We start from the raw sequence: 22,472 nt of genomic DNA, 5'->3' as shown, positions 1-22,472 counted from the left end.
GCAAGGTGGTGGATTCATGTGCCTGTTAATTAGTGACCATTTGGAGGTAATTTCCAGCCACCTGCTTCAAAAATGGTTTTTTGTGTCATGATGTAATATGATCAACAAATATAGATTTTGCCATTTCTTCAAGATAAGAAAAAAACTGAAAATAGAAGCTAGGAGAAGAGCACAGAGTGGGTTGAACTTGAGGAACCTTTCTTGTGTTGTTCAGACAAGCTCAGAAATTGCTCAGTTCCCTTGCCCTCAATGCTTTGGAGTTTCCTTTGGCCCTATCTATAGATCAGTAGCTTTGGGACTGTACAGTTTCCTTGAGATATAAGAAGCACCCTTTGGGGATTTTTGTACTGCCACTATACATATGTGAGCAGAAGAGTTCATATGGATCCTACATATAACAATCCATAATTTAAACCAACACCGAGGTCCCATGCACTTTAATCTAGCTCTGTGGGTACAGTCGCTGAAAGAGACTCAGGTCTGAAAGCCAAACTTGAACAGGTCAGAGTCAAAACTCTGCACAAATAATAGATAATATACATCTGTTCATGAAATTAGTTATGATTTGGAGGCCACTTCCCAACCACCTGCTTTAAAAATGTATGGACATATTAACTAATATTAACAGCGCCAAGTCAACATTTTCTCAACTTAAACAACAAGACCCACTGAATAAATATTCATGCAATAAATGTAAATAAGAAAATAAAATAACTAATTATGCATAGACATCTGTGCCGAAAAACCACCCAACGCTGCCAGGAGGCTTCAAATTCTGTATACATTTGGGATCTGAGAATATTCTTGCATTGTAAACAAAACTTTCACACAGACTTTTGTTATTTTTCTTTCATTGTTTTTAATATCATATGATTTTCATGAAAACAAATATTACTTACTTAGTTTTAAACAAATAAAAATGTATACTAGGAAAAGAAATGATATTTGGTTCACCAAAGTATGCCAGTCTGTATTCCTTCTGACTGGAATAAATTATTCAAATTGTGCATTTTCAAAATTTACATGATACTATTTCCTGGGAAATTTTAATGATTCTTTGGTGGTCATTCATTCTCAGTTCTGTTCTTTCATAAGATAGATCAGGCAGGCCCTAGCCAAGAGAGTTGGTGGTCTGGAATGTGAAAACAAAGATGGAGAAAGAGGAAAGTATTGCTTGACTGGAAGTGGCCTGATGGGCAGCAAGAAACCATGCTGTTGTTCTGGGGAATCTGATGCAGAATCAGCCCTTTGCTGTCTATTGTAAAATTAAGTTTGGTTCCACTGTGCCCTGCTTGTATATTGGTAAGTAACACAGATATTATATGATAGCCAGGGTAGTGTAATGGTGAGAGTGTTGGGCTATGACCTGGGAGACCAGGATTTGAATCCCCACTTAGCTATGAAGCTCACGGGTGACCTTGGGCCAGTCACTGTCTATCAGTCTAACCTACCTCACAGGATTGTTGTGAGAATAAAATGTAGATGGGAGAACCATGTATGCTACTTTGAGCTCTTTGGAGGAAAGGTGGGATATAAATGTAATAAATAAATACATAAATTTACAAAAGCACATCTATTTAAATAAATGCATATAGGAAGTGAAGCAGAATTGTGCTAGCAGCCACCTCCTATAACACCGGTTGGTTCTATGCACATGATTGGAAATACTGCTTTTTATTGCTGCCACCAAAATTTCTGCCTGCCCAGGTCAGAGGTTGAATCTAATAGGTTTGAATGTCTGGATATCCAACGAGCTTTGGTGGTTCTCTAGTGAACTACAATATTCTTGTAATTCAAACTAACATTGTTTATTAGTTAATTGTAGTGTGTACACATGCACATTCAACATTACTAAGCATAAATCACCGCCATCTTTGTGCATGCTCAGATGTTGATTGCTGTAACTATTGATTTATTGATTTATGAGATTTCTTACCCACTCTTCACCATAAGGTCTCAGGGTGGGTTATAACAATATAATGTACCATTATAAAAACAGATGAACCTCTTACAATTATAAAACAAGTAAAACCATTCCAAAGGGAATAGTATAAATTCAGCAAAAGAGTTGGGTCCCTCAAAACAAAATACCTTAATTGTCAACGGCCAGAGTAAAGAAGTGGACCTTCAGCATATGGCAAAAGCTGTACAATGAAGTATATGGAAAAGGTGAGACACACCTCTGTGGGAAGGGCATTCCACAATTTAGGGGGCTGCCATAGAAGATGCCCACTCCTGGGTCACTATTCCCCACACTTTTGAGGGTGGCAGAACTACCAACAGTTCTACCAGATTTTAACACCTGAGAAGGTCTGTAGGGACAGAGGTGGTCTTTCAGATATTTGGGGCCTACATTGTTTAGAGCTTTTAAAACACTAATATGAGCATCTAGAACTGGGCCTGATACAAGCTGGCAACCACTGCAGCTGTTTTAAAACAGGGTTTATACGAGATCTAGATGGAACTCTTCTGGGAGGAAGGGTGGGATATAAATTTAATGACTAAATAAATAAATAAATAAAATAAAATAAACCCCATCCAATAATGTGGCCACTGTAGTTTGGAACAGCTGAGTTTTCAAATAGTCTTCAAGGATAGCCCCACTTACAGCACACTGTTGTAGCCTAATCTGGAGCTTACCAGAGTGTGGAATATAGTGGCCAAGTCATCTCTGTCCTACAGTAGCCATAGCTGGAGAACCAGCCAGGCATTCTTAGCCACCAAGGCTACCTGAGTCTCCAGTGATAATGTTTAATCCAGGAGCACCTGCAAGCTATGAACCTGTTTCTTCCATGGGAGTGCAACCCCGTCCAGAACAGGCCATTTCCCCATTTCAAGACTTGAGAGCTCAGAACATATAACCTATCTTTTAGGATTCAGCTTCAATTATTATCCCACATCCAACCCATGACTGCCTCCATGCATCGGTCTAGCAACTCAACTCTGAATTCAAATGCAACAGACAGACAGAGTTGGATGTCATCTGCATATTGGTGACACCTCACTCCAAATCTGCAAATGACAAAAAAATGGCAATTGTTTCATCAGGATTATATTTGGGGTTTTTTATAAAGAGATATTTATGATTTCTAACAGGGCAAGTTCACCCAGCTCTATTTTTAATAGGTTCCTGATTACACATACAAAGCTTATAAGTAGTCAGACTATATGCATGTAATGTCTGTTCTCACAGCACATTGAACATATGTAGGTTGGATGTGAGCCTGCCACTGGGATCCTGATCCACCACCTATGTGGGTTCAGTCAGCCTAGATATTGTGTGAAATGGGCTAATATGTCTCCAGTTCATCCACAATGTGTCGTATGAATTATTTAGATATGAAAAGCATTTATTATATCCTTTAAAAGAAGTTGTGTTATATGAACCAGTGTCTCAAAACAAGGCTATAGAAACACTTCATTACTGATGCCCACCAACAACGGCCAGTCTTTCTTTGCCTTTTCAAAGTAAACTGTATGATGTCCTTTTCCTGTTTATGTGTTGAATCAATGCACAAATAAAATTGCTCCATAAATTAGGAATGGGGAACCTTTTTCAGCCCAAGGGCCACATTCCCTAGCAGGCAACCTTTCAGGGGCCACATATTAGTTGTGAGTATGGACCAGAGGCAAAACTGGAGGGGGGGGTCAGAAGCAAAAGAGTAAGAGATGTGATTTATCTTTGTAGTGTAGGCTACATTCCAGCCATGTACATGTCAAAGGATTCCTCATTTCCCCATATACACACCTCTCCACCTCTTCATCCAAACAAGCAAGAGGCATTAACACAGTTCAAGGACACATTCCAGCCATGCAAAACCTCTTAAGGAGGGTATAGATCAGTGAGAGGTGTGGTCTGGAGAGAGGGGGTGCAGCCTGAGGAAGAGGCATGGCTTGGGGAGAATCCTGAGGAGCGCAGTTGTTCCATGAGTCTGAGGTGCTCCACCCACTCTATAAATGATTGGTGGCCAGTTGCTTCTCCAAACCTCCCATCTGCCTCCTATCCTAGCTTCTAATTTCTTTAGATAGACTGGCCCTATTCAGCAGTTTAAATCCCTCACACAAAAAAGGACAATGGGTTCAAGTGTGCCAGCAAGCCCCCCCACACACACATACATTCTGCATGAGCTGGAGGTAGGTATATAAGGAGGCCTCCTATGATTGTTTCAATGCTGCTTCTGGTCTGCTACAGTTAGACTTCCACTAAAAACCTACATTATTCATCTCACTGTTCACTATTGCAAGCATTACATTAATTACATAATCAATTTAAATGCATTTCAATGAAGGGAAATATAAAAATGATGCAAAAAATAATTACGTACATAACATTTGTGGACTAAAAAAACAACAATATCAAATACTGCTTGAATTTGTGTGATTTCCATTCCTGACAAACTTGCGAACTGTGACAATTTCTGTTCCCATTTCCGATTCCAACATCCCTAGCTGGAGGGATAACATCTGAAGTAGGAGACTTTTCTAGGTTTCTGAATTACACAGGGAGCCTACATGAATATAAAAGGCTCAATCCTGTAGAAGCAGCCTCAGACTCATGAAGAGTAACAGTGGCCAGAACTAAGGCACATGTCCTCAGTCTCCCTCATCATGTGAAGCATTTGGAACACCTGAATACGCCTACTGAAACCCGCCCTGGTGGGCTGTCCAAACACATACAAGTCCTCAGAGCAATCAGATGTATTCCTCTGTAATTGCTCAAAAATAGGGATGGAAGTCCATCATTTGTCAAATGTTATTTATGATAGTAAGTGAACATTCTCCTCTGGCACATGCAAGGCATTTGATTGCCTAGAATCGCACTATTTGTTCAAAGTGTTAGAGTACTAATAAGGGAATAAGTTTATTTCAGCTATTGCTGGATTATATAAAGAAACTTTTGTTCTAGTATTTATCAATTAGGATACCCCACCAATATCTATAAAGAGGGGTACCAAACAGGAATGTCCTTTGCCTCCGTTGAATATTTCAATACCACTATTTCACTTAAAATCATCAATTTTGGTTCTCTTCATTTCTCATTTTTACAATCTTAAATTCAGTTCTCCACATTTCCATACCAATTTGTGATTTTTTTTAAAAAAAATCCTCATGAAAGTTCTTCAGCATTTTATTGCAAATTTCTCCTAATGAACATGTTTTGATATGAACTTTTGACTAATGTACACATTTTGCAAGCAATTTCTCCTAATAAAGCATTTTGTATGTTATTTTCACATATATATTCATTATTATGCACACTTTCCCCTAATATAGGCATTCTTGTAAACACTGGTTGGAGAACTACACTGCAAAATTCAGATAAATACACATTTTGAAGGATGGCTGTGTTTTTTCATATTTTTTTGGAAAGTGCAGATTTGATAGGTTCACCTTTGAATGTAAACTGAATTTAACTTCTCTCTCATCCCTACCCATCTGGAATCATATTAGATCTGGCTGCAACTTTCCTCATCTGTTCTCAAAAGCTGATCTCAGATATTCTTACAAACCTCCTCACAACTTACACAAGTGAAAGAACAAAATAAACAAACTGGCCTATTAATACATTTTGGCAGAGAAAATTCTCTCTGGTTTACTCTGAAATTCTCACCTGATAGTCTATCTACCTGCACTATACCCTTATTCCATAAATTGGAAATGTATCAGACAGGAGAAGATAAAGCAAATAAGTTCATAGAAATATTGAAAAGAGTGAGTAGGAGGTACCATGTCTGAAACAGAAAGAAAAGGAATTGTTTTCACTCATTCCTTTTACAAAAAAATAATGTTGCTCGAGTCCATCTGACATTTCCTATTCTCTTCACCTACAAAATAACTTTGGGCCCATATTTATTTGTTCAACTGTTACAGCACCTTTGCTGTAACAGCAGTTTAAAAGTGGGAGAGAGAGAGAGAGAGAGAGAGAGAGAGAGAGAGAGAGAGAGAGGTCTGGACTTTTTGCATTTCAACTATAACCAGCAGAGCGGTTACTCATGATTACCAAATGACTCATTTGAAATGAGGAAGAAATTCTAACAGCTCCTTGCAGCTAACCTTGTGTGTGTGTGTAAGCTAAACAGGTCAGGTTTTCACTAGAGGTGTGCAACAGCTCTGTGTGCAGCCCAAATTACAAGGTGATCAGCGGTGATTCAGGAGAGGTTTACACATCTCTAAATTAGAGAGTACAGTTATCAAAGCATATTGCATTGGATTAGGGAATTTTGAAAGTCCAGAGTCACTCTATGGACTTGGGTGCCCCCCCTCCCGGAAAAAAATCCACTGCATTTTGCCATTTAAAATAAAGCAACTGTTGTAACTTTTAAGTGCAATCAAACTGATCAGGGAAGTTGCCCCAAGTTCAAGCGGAGAGGGGTGAAGAGATACTTTCGTTTGTCAAAAAGTTCTCAATTTTAAACGCAGTTAATGATTTTTCCAGGGCACACCAATGAAAGGTATGCTGAAGTAAATAACACAAGGTGTTTCAAAGAGCAGTAGACAACTGGTGTTCTTCCCAATTGCTTTTTGTGTCTTAACAAACAATTAAAACCAATGCTGCAATCAATTTGTTTTCATTCCACTGTTTTCTTCCCTACCCACCCCCTGGTTTGTGTTAGTTTGGTTCTTAGTTTGCAACTTTTAGGAGATCACAGTACAGAGTAGGGGTGTGCAGCAACCCAAGATCCGTATCTGTATCTGTAGTGTTTGAAAGCATCTTGATCTGCTTTCGATTCACTCTCTGTCATACTATTGATCAGGTCCCCAGTTTTCATACTGATTGTCCCAAAAACCTTAGAAGAGGGAACATAATTTCTGTTTCCCCTCCACAAATGGTAGATTCTGCATTTGCAGGAGAATCACTGCACCTGTCATTCTGAAAGTTGGCAGGATTCATTCCAATCTAAATAATGGTTTCATTCCAGACTTAAGAGAGCCAGTGTGGTGTAGTGGATAAGGTGTTGGACTACAACCTGGGAGACCAGGGTTCGAATCCCCACACACCTATGAATGTCACTGGGTGACCTTGGGCCTGTCACTGCCTCTCAGCCTCAGAGGAAGGTAATGGTGAATACCAGTTCCCATGAAAACACTATTCATAGGGTCGCCATAAGTTGGAATCGACTTGAAGGCAGTCCATTTCCATTTCCCCCCCAGACCTAAATAATGAATTGAATTGCAAAGACTGAAACAGACTGGGTTGATTTCTAATGTTACAAATACAGATAAAAGGTGAATCTTGTCATCAGTGCACACCCCTAACTTTTCACATTACCTTGACTGTGTGGAGAGAAGGATGTTTCTTAAAAGGTATTCCAGCTTTAATTTCAGGAGGCAAACTACAATGATTTTTGTTTTCTTTTGTTTTTAATTTAAAAATCTAAATATTTGGCATGTGTCACCTGACTGCACCAGGTCTGCAAGAGTAAACAGGTATGTTCCCGATGATTTACTTGGGGATTTTTTGTACAGTAAGAAGTTGAACATGTATGGATCCAAATTTCTTCTGATGTGGTCCCTGCCAGACTTACTCACTACTGTCAGACTGATAGGTCTCATCCATTTCTGGTCAAAAGGTACTATTCATGAGCCTTATCATCATCCTATTCAAAGCAAATATGCTATGTTATCCGGGACAGTCAGCATCTTTTTTTCCGCTCAAGTGACCAAAGAGTTAAACCTAGACATGTTAAGTACACACTTAATTCTAAGTAATTTTACTTTCTGAATGAAGTCTACTTCTTTGAAATTCATAAACATCTTAGTCCAATTAAAAGGTGCAATTTCACTTGCTCTGTGTCTGCATTCTGTGCGACTGACACAACTACAAAGAGTCTGACCTAAATTTGTCCTGCAGTAATATGTAAATTTTATAATTCATATGGATGAGCTTGGGGGGAATAAAGCCAACATTAATACTTGAGATGAAGTCACACAGATGGGCCCATGGATGTGTTTATGCTTTGAATATGTGATTTCCACTTTGGACGATTTCTGTCTTTCATTGTCTCCAGCTGGGTTAGCCACAACACTTTAAAAAAGAATCCACAAATATGAATTTAGTTCTCTCTCTCCTCCCCCCTCACACACATTTACTTGCTCACCCCAAAAAGCAAGCTGAACAATACTCAGCTAGCAAAAATAGGCTTCAGAAACATCTCACAGCACAAATCTACGTCAGATCCACACTATACATTTAAAGTACATTTAACACACATTTAGTGCATTTTGATTCTCCCAAAGAATCCTGGGACTGTAATTTACCCTTCACAGAGGTGCAGTTCTCAGTATCCTTAAAAAATGACACTTCCCAGGATCCATTGGAGGAAACCATATGCTTTAAATGTATGGTGTGCAGCTTTTTACCAATGAGTGTTAGTAGTTACTCTGTATTCATTTATTAGGGGGAAAATGTTTTCTGCTAGGCAGATCACTTGAGATTTTAAACTAAAGAAGGAAAACATCTTGATACATTGTGATAAGTAATGTTTTAATAATATCTACAAGTAGTCTAAAAACACAGTCTTGCTTTGTATATTGCCATGTTTTCCTAGTATTAATGTTTTGGGGAGTAGTGCAGCCCTAACAACATTGCTCATAAAATTATGACTTATCATGCATTTATTTATGCACTATACTGTTAATTTTATTCATCACTTAGTTCAGATAGTCACTAAACTATGACAAAAGCCATATTTTTAAACAAATGCTGCTATATCTGTTGCATATATTAAGGGATACCTCTGATAATCTACCGTATGTCCCTTTTTCTTCAGACATTCCCCCCAAGTAATAGCTTAAAACATTACTGCTTTGCTCTTTGACTCCTGTTTCAGTTTAGTTCCCCACTGAAAGCTCTTCTAAAGAAAGTGACATGCGTTCTCCCCTTTTCTTCTTGCACCCACAGTAGCCAGATCCAGCACTACATGGACCAACAGAACTGAAAAGTTGCAGCTAAAATCAGCATTGAGCAAAAAGATGCCATGCATTTAAAGCACATCCAGTGCACATTTAAATCGCATGACTTTGTCCAAAGAATCCTGGGAACTGTGCTTTCCCCCTCACAGAGCTACAAATTCCCAACAATCTTACAAACTACAGTTCCCATTATTCTTGGGGGGACGTTATGTGCTTTAAATGTGCATTGGATGTATTTTTAATATATGGTGTGGGTCTGCCCTAAAGTCAAATGAGTGCATCTGAAACAGTAGCAGTATTAGCCTATTGTAGCAAAAAATTAATAGCGCACACACACACACACAAATAGCAGTACATTACATAAAATGTATTAGAATCAGCATGATTGCAATCCTATGAATAGTTTCCTGGAAGTAAGCACTATTGAACTAATTTGTTCTTATTTCTGTCTACATAGATTCAACTTGTAAAACACACTGAGATTTTACAAAAGATCTTCAACCAGGTGAAACACAAACTTGCAAAAAAGTGTTGCCATTTAAACTGCTAGCAATCTTACAAAAACATTTTACCATTTAAAGTGCTAACATGAGGTAAGACCTTCATCAACAAAAAGCGGGAGGGGTGGAAGTATCAGGGTTCTGCTTGATTGTTTTCCTCATTCTTTGACTTCCTCTATGCTGACAAACTTGATAGCCTCATCATCACTTCATTCACTTGGCAGTACAAGGAGGACCTGCAGATGTCAGTGGGAGTCCCAGAGGTGTACTCCCCAGCATTCTCTATCCTCTACATCATTAGATTTGGTTAATAATATTAGTCCCTGGTATTTGTTTCTCTCCTTTTAGTTCTAGTTGCAGGAAAGTCCCCATAAGATCTCATTTCAAGAAAAGTTGAAATACCAGCAAAGACTTCAGACTTTAATGGCACTTAGAGAGGAGACACTGATTTAATACCACTGCAGTTTCTAGTGTGCACAAGGGACCTCTCAATAAGTCTTTCATGTAGATTGCTAGTGTGCTTCCAGAGGATTTAGAGATAGCATTGAGTCCTCCGAGGACTGTATGATGAGTGAGTTCTCTTTACTATTGATTAACATACCCTTAAAAGACAAGCCCTCTCATTCTAGGGTTTGTGCACTAAACCAAAAATGTAGGGAACAAGAAAAGGAATACAGAGAGAATGCAGGCGTTTCTTTCATTGTTGCTTTTGCAGATGGGTGGTGAGTCATTTTGTTTCATGCAGCAGTCTGGACATGCATTCAATGCACATCTGTGTATTTTGACTTGTAATCAACTGACTGCTCTTGAAAAACTTTTCACTACTTTCTGATTTGTGCAAGCTATATACATTCTTGAGGGAAGAAACAGCATAGTGCTGTAAGGTTGTGGTAGAGCACCTACCGTATATTCCGGCGTATAAGACGACTGGGCGTATAAGACGACCCCCAACTTTTGAGAAGATTTTCCTGGGTTAAAAAGTCATCTTATACGCCAGAATATACGGTACTTTGTGTGCAGAAGGTCCCAGGCGCAATCCCTGGGGTCTCCAGGTAGAGTTGGGAATGTCCTCTGCCTGAACCCTTGGAGAACCACTGCCAGCCAGTGTAGGCAATATTGCACTAGACTAGATGGATTAAAAGGTTTGACTTGGTATAAGGCAGCTGTCAATGTTTCCATGTAGCATACACATTCACCCTTTTCTCTTCTGTCTGCTTTACCAAATCTTCTTGCTCTTCCATGCTCCCCTGGTGCATTCACTACAGCTGCCCAATTTCCCTGCTTTTTAAAGTTTGATAGAAATATCTGTTGGCTATAGGGTTGGTTCTTAAACCACAAGGGCTTTTTGCCTATTAGTGAATATTTAAAGCAGTATTATACCACTTTAAACAGTCATGGCTTCCCCCAAAGAATCCCACAAAAAATTGGTTTGTTAAGGGTGCTGAGAGCTGTTAAAAGACCCCTATTCCCTTTACCCAAAGCTACAATTTCCAGAGTTCCCTGGGAAGAGGGATTGACTGTTAAACCATTCTGGAAATTACAACAAGCTAACACTATTGAGCCTCCAAGTCCCGGGAGAAAAATCAAATGAGTTTTCAACAAGAGAAAAAGCAGATCACCATTGGTGCATGACTTATTTCAGAGGAGAGATGATTCTATAAGGAGGCTGGGCATCACAACAGAGAAGGCCCTCACCCTAATTACTGCAAGTTAGGAACACAGGCAACTGCCATATACCAAGTCAGATCATTAACATTGTCTGCACTAACTGTCAGGAACAGTTCTAAGTGTACACCTATGCAGAGCTTGGAAAAGTTACTTTTTTGAACTACAACTCCCATCAGCCCCAGCCAGCATGGCCACTGGATTGGGCTGATGGGAGCTGTAGTTCAAAAAAGTAACTTTTCCAAGCTCTGCACCTATGCCTGAACCCTTTAGGAACTTTGTGTGTCTCAGTCTTCTGAGAACAAACCAAGAACAAGCAGAGCTTCCTAGGTTGGACCCAAAGTATTTAAATTATTTCTTAGACCTATAAGATATAGTAAGCCACTTGATAATGAGACCATTGGCCCATCCAGTTCACTACTATCTATACTGACTGGCAGTGGTTCTCCAGGGAATCAGACAGGGGTCTGTAGATGCTGGGGCCTGAAGCTGGGACCTACCACTGAGACCCTGCCCTTTCCCTGATCAACCATACTGAAGGGAGTTTGCATGCTGCACAAGTTTCTTTCCACTAGGAATGGGGGATAAATTCAATTCAGTTCACATTCAAAGCCAGATCTAACAAATTTGCACTTGCTGAAACAGTAAGTGAACAAAACACAGCTAGCCTTCAAAATTCACACTTATCTGAATTTTGCGATACTATTTTCCAACCAACCAATGTTAACAAAAATGCATATATTAGAAGAAAGTGTTCATAAAGCATATATTTGTTAAAGCAATGTACAAAATGCATTGTATTAGGGGAAATTGCTTGCAAAAATGTGTATGTGAAAACTACATATAAAAATGGTCCTTACACACGAAACTAACGATCTTAAATGCAAAAAAAAACCATGAAAGCCTTACTATCTTTTTATTATAATAAAGGGGGCCAACTTCTCATACCGGCCATAAGAGTTTTCAAAGCAAAAATAATTCCGCAATTAGTATATGGTTTGCAAGTAACAACTTGTGAGAACTTTGCACACCTGGAAGCTGTTCAAAATACTTTTTTAAGATCAATATTTGCAGTACCCCCCTGTGTCCCTAGTTTTATTCTACGAATGGAATCAGGATTATCATCTTTAGAAGCCCGAATTTGGTGCCTCAGAATTAACACTTGGCTTAAGTTGATATTTAGCCCAATTGGTTTGGCACCCCATATTCTGCATGATAAATTTCATTCGAAATGGGAGAAGATGATTATTAATAAAATAACAAAATTGGGGTTCTCAATTCCCACAGTTCTAAGTATGGGCTGTGTTAAAGCCAACGAACAAATTTGTCAACGAATTAAAGACATGGATTTACAACAGCATTTTGCTCTGGTTAAAAAACATATGTTTAACATCAATCCGCAATCACCCATGCCATATCTATCCAACCTATCTATACCCAAATATTGCAGGGCATTTACCCTGACAAGGCTAAATTGTTTACCATCTGTGATTTTGGAGGGTAGATATAAAAAAATTCCATATATTGACAGAAAATGTCCTTGTGGCGATGGTGAGGTAGAATCACTAACTCACGTATTTTTACATTGCTCATATTACTGCAAGATCAGAAATCAATTGATTAGACCTTTAATTATACGTTTACCAGGTAGAAGCGAGGCTTTCTGTATTAACTATCATCTTGCAGACCAACTCGCATATGTAACCGAATCTGTAGCAAAATTCTGTGCCATAATTATTTCAACCAGGAAAAGCCTGACATCACCCAATTAAAACGATAAGGGTGGAAGTGATATGAATATCCTTGCTTTACAACCAGCCTTCCTTTAAACAAAATGTAACTAAATAATGTATCTTGTACTATTTCCATTGAAAATTTATTCTCCTTTTAAACATTTTAATGAAATGATATTGTTTTAATTGTGTATATGTTTTATATATGTATATTTTTGGTCCGTGACCGCAATTAAGACTGACTGACTGACATATAAAAATGTGTTTATTAGAAGACATTCACAAAAATGCTAATGAATTTTCATGAGGATCACTTTTTAAAAAATGCAAATTGCTACAAAATGTGGAGAACTGATTTTAAGACTAGAAAACTGAGAAACAGAGAGAAATGAAATTGATAGATCCTTTCATTCCTACCCTCCTCCCTCATCTGCTCAGCTTCATTGGGCTTGACCGGGGGCTCTTCTAGCACAAAGGGCCCTGCTACATCTGCTGATAGTGCAGGTTTGGGGACATTACCACTGGCAGTCTCCCTGTCAGTCATAGCTAGCATAAGCCTTCAAAATGGTATGTTTTGGGGGAAAGAGGGTGGAAGTGGGGTGGTCCTTTCTGTTGCACCAGTCTGGAGAAGATGCAACAAAGAATGGGATATTTACTGCCCCCCACCTTCCACCCTGACCATCAGGAGCAGCAGGCCATCAGATATGGCCTGCGTTCCACACCTCTGTCCCATCCTGCTGCTCTCAGCCAGGGATTTGGATTGTGCCCTAAATGCCTTTTATTAATTTACAGGGTTAATTTCAAGTTACATTGGAAATCTGAAGTCTTCCCTTTTCATAACTTCACAGCACCCTAGTTGCAGGTGCAACTACTCATGTTAAGATAGCAGATAGGCGATACATAATATTCAGGAAAAAATGCCGGGATTTAAGATAATTGTGGAAGCATTACAAGTGCTTTTCAAGATGACAACTTGCGTCTTGATAACATACAACACATCCAATCAAAACAGCCACTTTGTTACATTGAGGCATGTTGCAAAATATACCCTCTCCTACATGTGGCCCTCTTTGCACAGGAACACAGGAAGCTGCCTTATAGGTTATCAGATCATTGATCCACGTATTGCCTACACCAGTGTTTCCCAACTTTTTTTGCTATGTGGCCCAACTGGCTTTTGGCCTGACATGTCATGGCCTAGTGGGGATCATAGCTCAGCAATTTTTTAAACCAAAGAAATGTCAATAACACCAAGCTTAGTTCAATTTAAAAGTATTTAATGGAACAATGTTTCTCATTTGAACAATTTCTATGTGAAAACAAAACATTGCAGGCATCTGCTGAATGAAAAAAAACCTCAAACCAGTTTAAGCTGAAGCTACTTTAATGAGAGATGTTCTCCTGAATTTTCTGCACCAGTTTCCCAATCCTAGGTTCTGTTGTAGAAAGCACACATCTAAGATCTGCCTCACATTCAAGGCGGTTCCGAGCCATTGTCTTCAGCTGCACAAATGTTGAGAAGCCTGATTCACAAAGATAAGTCATTGCAAAGGGCAGGAGCTTCTGAAGGCATTCCTTTGCAATGTTGGGGTAGACATATGATCATAGCCACTAGGTCGGATTTCAGATCCAGGAATAGTTTGAGTAGCATGGCCCCTACATTTTTTATCAGCATGCAATGAATTGATGCCACTTGAGCGACAACCCCCTTTATGTATCTTTTCACCATATATGTGTGTTATAACATATATATGTTCTTCACTATAGAAGTTACCATGAAATATATGAACAAGATAACTTACCTAGAAATAGTGTCTTGGAAGTTGATAAACGTGAGAGAGTGACATGCGCGTCTGACTCAAGCGCGCCACAAAACAGAAGTGAATAAGTTGTCAGCAACTGCCAGAAACCAAACACTACACATATTGTGTTCTGCCAACTTTGTCAGGTACAACTCGAAAATAGTGTGGCCATATGCCTGTCAAGAAAAAAAGACAAGAATTGGGCAGTCTCTGTGGCCCACCTGGAAAACGTGCTGTGGCCCACCAGTGGGCCATGGCCCATGATTGGGAACCCCTGGTCTACACTAACTGGCAGTGGCTCTCCAGGGTTGCAGACAGGGAGTCTCTCCCAGCCCTACCTGGAGATGCTGGCGACTGAACCTGAGACCTGCTGCATGCAAAGCATATGACTGGGTAACATACCTTCCCCTTTGTCAAGCAATGACCACCATACTGGGGAGGGGAGAGCCCTAATGCAATTTGTAAACCTTAATGCAATTTTGTTCAGTAATGCCAATATCTAAATTAAGCTTATTTTTAAATTAATGAGCTTCACATCACATCCAGTCCAATCTACTAGCCCAATCCAATCTACATTGACTCAGATGTGTATCATATTGATCTCAAAGGGACTTGCCCTCAAGTAAATGTTTAGAGGATTGTTGCCTAGCCCACTTACCTGGTTGGGATTTGAAAGCCACACTGTTTTTTCCCCTCAGGGCCATAAGACTTCTAACAGTATAGTTCATGTGGTCCACCAGATGTAGCTGGCTTCAACTCCCAGCATCCTTGTCTTTTGTTCATATTGGCTGGGACTAATAGGAGTTGAAGTCCAACAACATCTGGAGGGCCATTTGTTCCCTACTCCTGAGATAATATCATTACAACCTGTTTTTCAACATCACTTGTAAACCCTAAAAAAACTCCATATTATCAAGCATGCTCAATTTTAGAAATAAAGGTTTGGTAGATCTGTCCTCTTATTGACAGAAATGATTCAGGGCACTTTGAAGTCACATGGATAGATTAGCATTTGTGTTATAACAACTGTGCAAGAACGAAGGAATGCTGCATTAAACGAGGCTTCACTAATTAATTTTGGGGAGTATACTTTAGATTTAAAGGTCCTAATGAGCTTCTTAAATTAAGCACTTTAATTACACAGGTTAATTAATATTGCTCCAGTGCTCTAAAAATACAGAACATGTCATAAGGTCTAAGAAACCATCCTAATTAGCCACAGAAAAACATTTGATTCTGGGACACAGAGCAAAAGTATATTGTTGTTAATATTTTAAATGTAAATGTACTGCCTTCAAGTCGATTCCGACTTATGGTGACCCTATGAATAGGGTTTTCATGAGGCAGTGACTGGCCCAAGGTCACCCAGTCAGCTTCATGGCTATGTGGGGATTCGAACCCTGGTCTCCCAGGTCGTAGTCCAACACCTTAACCATGTACTACTTAAACATCATTTAAAGGCAGACACAAGGCCACAAAAAGAGCTTATCTCTGGACAATATTATAAGAGCTGTGATTACACTGGAATTTGAGGGTAGCAGCTTTTGCCTATGCATCTGTCAAATGAGTTGCTTTGTGAAAACTGCATTCCAAGTTTGAAAATAGATGGTGTGCCTTCTTCCCTTCAGGGATGGCCCTGAATAAGGTATTGACAACTCACTCTGAGGAAGGAATCTGAACCTTATCCTACTAGGAGTCCTCTGCCATGCACTGCAATGTCCCTGGGTCATGAAGCTTTGGATGTAGTGACCTACTTCTGTATATGGATATTTGGATGTAATGGAATCCGAAGTGTCAATCTTTTATCTCTTTCAAAATCACTCGGTAGTATTTAACACTACTTCTACTCAGTGTAGCCCCTATTGAAGTTAATGGGTATAACTAACCTAGCTTAATCTACTCTGAGTAGGATTTACTTGAATACCACCCAATATATCTGCCAGCTCTGCCATAACACACAAGGTGACTACTGCATGTTTTGCATTAATCCAGAAGATAGTGATTTCCCAGGGTTATTTATTTATTTATTTATTTATTTCCCGCCTCATAGCCGAAGCTCTCTGGGCAGTTTATAATAACTAAAAACATTAAAAACAAATATACAAATTTAAAAACACATCTTTTAAAAACAATTTAAAACACAATTTAAAACAATTTAATATGTCTAGCAGGAAGGAAAGACCCCTTTCACCAAGGAGATATTGCCCCCACACTCACAAAGACAACTCAGGCCACAGACAATTGAATAATGTTATATTTATTTCAAGATAACAAATTTTGGGGGGACATGCAGGCCACACCAACTAAATTCAAACTGTCTGGGCAGGTGAGGTTTTAACTAACCCTGTTGGAGAAGCTGCCCTGCGTGTTCCCTGGGCATGTAACTAGCATGAGTCTGTGGCTCCCAAGCCAAAGATGAGGAGAAAATACCTCCCTCCTTGCCAGGCAAGCACTAGGTTGCAAGCATCCAACCTGTGCACCCAGGCTCCACTGTACTGGCATTCACCCAAATGTGCAAGCTACGCCAGGTCTATCCAGGCATCAAGCACCAGGAGATCCCTAGAGGGTGCCCCTAACCCCCAGGATGCCTCAGCAGGATGCCTCAGCAGCAGGATGCCCCAATCTCATCACCTGCCCAGACTCCATGCCAACAGGCAAGTATTCACACCCCCTGAAAGCCAATGGAATCAAACCACACAGTATGGAATAGGCAAAACAAGAGATATCAAAATTGTGAACCCTCCCCCCTCAAATCCTACTCATCCCCTAAACAGCAACTAGATAAGCTCATACTAAAAGGGTGGGAGGATTGGTATGGCAAAAGCACAAAGAGGAAGAGCTGGTGGTGGGGCTGATGTTAAGCCCTCTCCTCCTGGATTGGCCAACAGGCCCATGAGCCCACCCCTTGCCTTCAGGATTAAACCACCCGAGTCTCCTTTGAAAGGAGAAGGTGGTAGAGGCAAACACACTGCTGCATAAAGCAGAAACAATATTCTATGCTAATTCAATGTATTAAGTATAATATCTGTGTACATGTACCCAGGATTGGTCACTTTCTTACCCCCTTATCCATCATTGTCCTTTGAACACCACATACAACTGGATAGGGTGGTGGTGGTGGTGTTTTTAAAAAAATCTTCTTATTGCCTGGGCAACACGTCATTGGAACATTAAAGTTTATTACAGTTTGAATGTAAGTTTGTTGCCAGCACTAACTTTAGAATCTATATTATTTATTCAGTTAATTAATTTAATTAATAGCCTGCTTTTCCTCCCAGAAGGAACCCAGTGTGAGGACTAGTTATAAAATGCTATGCATTTGTATTGTAATGCTACCTATTTTTCTTACTCACTTTATCCTTTAATAAAAGGGACTTGAATTAGAACTCTGAAACTGACTAAATAGTCTGCTAACTCTTCTGTCTCAAGCACTTGCCTAACCACTTGTCCATGCTCCAAGCTTTAAGGGGAAGGAAAAGTAAGGTATGGCCAGACTAGATGGCTTGCTAATGGTATTTCACTATCATCAGATTAATTTCCACAGCTTTTAAGTACTTCCTAAGCAAGGGAATAAATTGGGTGGGAGTTTAATGAATTTAAGAAGAGTGCACCTCTCAATTCATTTATCTCACAAAAGAAGAGAATGCCTTTGTTACATTAGGAAATATAAACGGGAATTTAGACCCATGCACTTCAGCCTCTGCAATCTCTCCCCATCCTCCTTTCTCCCAGAACCCAGGCATTTTGAAAGTGGGGCATTCATTTCATTCCAAGAGATCAGAATCCAACAGCCTGTAATTTGATTGGGAGCTGCCCTCCTAGAACATTCTAAGAATGCTAATGTTATTTCAACACAGATCCCCCTTTCACAGGGAATATTATTTTTTAAAAAAACAGTACTCCCAATGAAAACAGCTGTCACTTTTGTGCTGTGACAGAAAACAAGATGGCAGCTACCACTGTTCACTAAAATTCCTAATGGATGCACTGTTCTCTCAATGTTCCCTGCTGTCAAGTCGATTCACATCAGTGGCTCTTTTAAAAAAAAATTTTCACAGGGATTTAAAAAAACCCTGATGATTTATGGAAATGAGCCTTCCAGATCTTTTCAAGTAGATACATCATTTCAAATATAAATTGACTAAAAATATCTACAAATATCTTTTAATTTGTTGAGAGAAAAAGGAGTGGGTTGTTGAAATCTATAACATGTATTAATGAAAAAAGGAGAAACAATAGTTTTATAGAAGCAAGGGTGGGAGACACTATGGGGAAATCAATCAAAAGCAACCCTTCCTGGAATAGTAAGAACGCTTCAAGAACACAAATGGTGAATTGGAAAATGATTCTACTTAAACTGACTTCCTGAACAGTAACAGCTACACAATAAATATTTCATACACCAAAAGACATTATCCTCAAAGATGACACTAGGGCTAAGCTTCTTCAACCTGTTCCATAAGGTGAAACAGTTCTCTGAGGGCAATAAACACAACTCTAACACTGGATCAACAACGACATTTTCCCTAAAGAGGGTCTTGTTGTTATGATCACAAGTACAAAGGGATCAAAACCTTATGTAGCCCAGTCCTCTGCTGAAAATAGAAGGTAATCTGTCCATCAGTGTTCTGTACGTGTCAGATCCTTATTTGCCATCAAGCAGAAAGAAGGTATAGAGTCAGTCAAGGAAAGAGAAAGTGTGTGTAGAGCAAATAAAGACTGAAACAATCAATTCACATATGAAAATTTGCTTCATCCGGGTGCTTGACTTTGAAGAACGGGGTTCAAACCCACAACTTTCATTAGCTTTGAACTGTGAATATTACAATGAAACATCAGACAGATATTTGTCAGATTTAACAGGATTGGGGCTTCTGACAAGGACCAGCTTGGTGGCTCTGTTACATTGCCTTGTTAGTGAATGTGTAGTGCCTTCTACACTTCCTGTTTCTGGTCTACAGCAGGGTTGAACAGAAGAAACACTATTGCAGTATTATGTTTTCAAAAGACTGGCTCCACATATTACTGAGAATAGATTGACTGCCAGTGCCTCCATAGGTGCTGCCATGTCACTCTTATATTTATCTACATTTCCATCCACTTGGGTTCCTTGGACGCATAATGGCAGTGGTGTGGGATCTCCTTCCTTATGGTTCTAGAGGCTGCATGTGAAATCACATGGGTCTTTCTCTCTCAGTCAGTATCCAGTTGTGATGAAGGTCCACAAATTGCCACCAGTCATGTCATTCACATGCAGCCACATGGGATAGCATCACAGGGAAAGATCAAATGCTTCTGCAACTATATATGATAGGGTTCATATCAAGAGGACAGCTTTTGTGTTACTAGTCCCATTAGCGTTCTGCATAATTACATGATTGGTTTTAATCATGTGAGCAAGAGTGATATGGCCTGCATGCTATCATGGAACTTGTAGTTATCACATTGCTTTCGGTAACAAACAGGGCCTTAGGTTAGTAAAGTGAATCTTCCCAGCTTCTTCCCACTTAAGAAAAAAAATGCATCTCCAGCCATACAGAAATATTCTAGATTAAGAGTTTCCTGTGCTGTCACTTGCCAAAAGTCCTGTCAAAAAGTGTCTATAGGGATTTATTTGCTTTGCTGATACTCCAACACTGTTTCTTACCGTCAACAGTTATAATGGCTAGAAATTAATCCTGCAAATATTCAATAGCTATGATGTACATTAGCAGTATTACTGTCCTGAAAGTTCTTCTTCTGGCTGGGCTTTAGAAAAGAATTTTGTAATTTATAATACAAAGAAGTTTGCAATTGGGCTTGGAATAAACCAAGCTATTTTGTTTTCATTTGTTTATAGGGGGAGATTGCTTTGTTTCCTGAACCAATTACAAACCTCATCAGGATTTGCCACATATGAAATATTGAACTGTATCTAACAGATGAAGCAATTTTTAACATATACTTTCTAAACTAGGAGTAGCTAACCTTTGGCCTTCCAGATGTTACTGGATAACAACACCCATCATCCCTGACTATTGGCCTTGTGTCTGGAGCTGCTGCCAGTTGGAGCCTAACAACAGGGTCAGCTCTGTTCTAAACTGTACTTCAATATAATATGTTAGAGGGTTTAAAATTGTCACACAGTGTATCTTCTGTAGGTTGTACTCAAATGTAGGGCGCTCACAGTTTCAAGCTAAAAGGAGGGAGGTCACACTTCTCCAGGGGTGTAGTCGTCTCAGGGTGTGTGTATCGTAGACCCTTTACATTTGGGGGAGCAGATCCCAGCAGGATCCCCATGTCTCCAGCATCCTATGAGCCAATTAGCATGAAAAGGAGTGTATTAGCCACTGAGAAGAGTCTCCTGGCATGCTTCCTTGTCCTTTCCTGCTGATTGGAGCCAATCAGAGTGAAAGGTGAGTCAGCCATTGAGAAGACTCTTCTTAGCAGTTAACAGTCTCCTCTTTCACGCTTATTGGCTTCTAAGGATATCTGTTGTTGTGGGAGAAGGCATTAACAAGGATCTCATTCTCAACCCAGGAGCAAAATAACTGGAGGGAGGGTGTGGCTGTGACAAACATGAAGGGATCCTGCACTTCTGAATTTGCCACTACACTACTGTACTTCTCATGCTATCCAAACACTGTTTTAGTGCACAAGCTCCATCTTCCAGTGTCCACATGCTGAGAGTAGTTCTCTGTAAGGGGACCCTTATGTAGAAGTTTCTTCTCCATAGGAGCTGCATACAATATGATCAGTCAATTGCACAAGCTTGCTGATCATGTGGACATCCTCTGCATGAGCAGATGTTTCCATGCATGGGCTCCCATGCAGACAACTGTGCTCTGTGGATATCATTGGGCGGGGCTTGTGCGGGGATGAAATTTTTAGGGGCAGGGTGAAAAGTGCAGCTCTCCTCCACCTTGAAACTGTGAGTGGCATGCTCATGAACAGGGATTTGATATGATGTTGATAATGTAAAAAATCATATTCATTTATTTATTTGAAAACGTATATACATTTTTTGTTATATAGAGGAACTATACCTGTCCAGGAATGGGCATACTAACCAGAGTTGGTAGTGAGTACTCCATGCCACAGAGATTACTTTGCTCTCTAATGACTGAGATGGAACTAGGAGTACTCCCAGACTATGTTTCTGCTCCATCAGACAGAGTGCAACCCCATCCAGAACAGGCATATATCCCCATTCTTGGAGGCAGGAACTACCCACTCATAGAGTCTCTTGTCTTATCAGAATTCAGTCTTCGTTTATTAGCCTTCATCCAGCCCATTTTTGCATCCAGGAGCTGGTTCTGAACCTGCACAGCCTTTCCTGATTCAGATGTTACAGAGAAATAGAGCAAAGTATCACCTGCACATTGCTGACACTTCACTCCAAATCTCCTAATGACCACTCCCAGCAATTGCATATAGTTGTTAAATAGCATTGGGGACAATATAGTGACTGCCAGGTGGGCAAGGCGCAATCATCCGAAGCTATTCTCCGGAACCATCCCTGCATGTAAGAATCGAGCCACTGTAATACAGTGTCATTGACCCTCAACCATGGAGGTGATCCAGGAGATACAACATCCAACAATACTATGGATGGATGGTATTAAAAAGCTGCTGAGAGATCACATTCTCACTGTTTTTCTCCCAGAGAAGGTCATTCATCAGGGCAACCAAGGCCTAATCTCTCCCCAGACCATACTTATATGTATAGTTATAGGATCAGGGTGTGAGATGGATGGTGTCTTTGAGTCCCCTTTCCAGCTTCTGATTTGGAATCCTGTATCTGGGAGTTGGGACATGCAGTGGAACAAGGCTGCTCTACTGGTCAGGCTAGTTTCTGTTGTTAAGCTAAAAGTACTGAC

Source organism: Rhineura floridana, chromosome 8, assembly GCF_030035675.1.
Source record: "Rhineura floridana isolate rRhiFlo1 chromosome 8, rRhiFlo1.hap2, whole genome shotgun sequence".
NCBI classification, from domain to species: Eukaryota; Metazoa; Chordata; class Lepidosauria; order Squamata; family Rhineuridae; genus Rhineura; species Rhineura floridana.
This window is presented reverse-complemented; position numbering follows the sequence as displayed.